The sequence below is a fragment of the Bison bison genome, unplaced genomic scaffold (genome assembly GCF_000754665.1).
Source record: "Bison bison bison isolate TAMUID 2011002044 unplaced genomic scaffold, Bison_UMD1.0 scf7180017522315, whole genome shotgun sequence".
Classification (NCBI taxonomy): domain Eukaryota; kingdom Metazoa; phylum Chordata; class Mammalia; order Artiodactyla; family Bovidae; genus Bison; species Bison bison.
Window position 1 is genome coordinate 1 of NW_011404946.1, and position 1,535 is coordinate 1,535.

The window sequence follows — 1,535 nt, forward strand, 5'->3', positions numbered from 1 at the left end:
CAATAGCCTTGACTAGACAGACCTTGGCAAAGTAATGTCTCTGCTTTTTAATATGCTGTCTTAGTTGGTCATAGCTTTTATTCCAAGGAGCAAGCATCTTTTCATCAATTCTGTTTAAACGGTTCCTAATTATGGCCTCTTAGAATTAAAGATCCCTGGGAAAGGTGGGACTTTAGATACTGTGAGAACACAGGAAGTGAGATACTTTGGGTAGCGAATTTGGGGCTCTCTCAAAAACAAGTACACTGTTTCATTATTGACTCCTTAATGAAAAGTACTCTAAGCACACAATACACCTGCCTAGTTTTCTCTGACTAATGGAAACTACACATCTCAGGTCTGTACCTTATGCAGAACCTCCAGATCCTTGCCAGAAGTCTTCTAAAAGCACCCTTCACATCCTTGTTCCTTAGGGTATAGATGAAGGGATTGAGGGTGGGGGTGATAATGGAATAGAAGAGGGAGATAAATTTGCCCTGCTCTTGGGAGTAGCTGGAAGGAGGTTGCAGGTACATGTAGATGGCAGGTAGGTAGAAGAGGGAGACCACCACCAGGTGGGAAGAACAGGTCCCAAAGGCTTTGTGCCGACCCTTGGAGGACTGAATTCTGAACACTGCACGGACAATGAAGCCATAGGAGAGAAGGATGAGAGCCAGGGGGACCAGCACAAAGAAGGCCACCAGCACCGCCAGTGTGGTGTCATTCACAGCTGTGTCAGTACATGATAGCTTGATCATGGCTGGCACTTCACAGAAGAAGTTATTTAGCACCTGTCGCCCACAGAAAGGCAACTGCACTGTCAGGACCACTTGGACGAGGGAGTTGCCAAAGCCACTGAGCCAGGCCACAGCCACTAGCTGCTGGCATAAAGGGCGGTGCATGATAATGGTATATCGGAGGGGCTCGCAAATGGCCACGTAGCGGTCCAGGGCCATGGCTGCCAAAATGATGCACTCAGTGCATCCCAACCAGTGGAAAATTGCATACTGTACTGTGCATCCACTGTAGCTGATGGTCTTGCTGGAGCTGCCCATGTTGACCAGCATCTGAGGAACAGTGGTGGTGGTATAGCAGAGGTCCAGGAAGGAGAGGTGGCTAAGGAAGATGTACATGGGGCTGTGGAGCTGGGGATCCAGGCGGGACATCAAGATTATGGAAATGTTCCCCAACATGGCCAGCACATAGGACACTAGGAGGACCACAAAGAGAGGGAGTTCCAGCCATGGCCTGTCAGAAACACCCAGAAGGATGAAGTCCTTAGGGGGATCCCCCAAATGCTTTGGTTGTCACTTCTCATGCTGAGGCACTTTCCAGCACCTGGGATGAATTGAGAAAGTTGGCATAAAATAAATAAATAAATAAATGAAAAATGTCTTTCTCATTCCTGTGCTTGCTCTTGCTTTCACAAGTTCCACCTATCTGATTTTCCTTACCTCTTTGAAAGTGAAAATGAAAGTCACTCAGTCGTATCCAACTCTTTGGGACCCATGAAATGTAGTCCATGAAAATTTCCAGGCAAGAATATTTGAGTGGGT

At 47.2% G+C, this 1,535-nt stretch overlaps 1 pseudogene; it reads right to left on the minus strand.

Annotated features, from left to right (window-relative positions):
- Positions 1-345: 345 nt before the first annotated feature.
- On the minus strand, positions 346-1,297 carry LOC104997027 (annotated as a pseudogene).
- Positions 1,298-1,535: the final 238 nt, after the last annotated feature.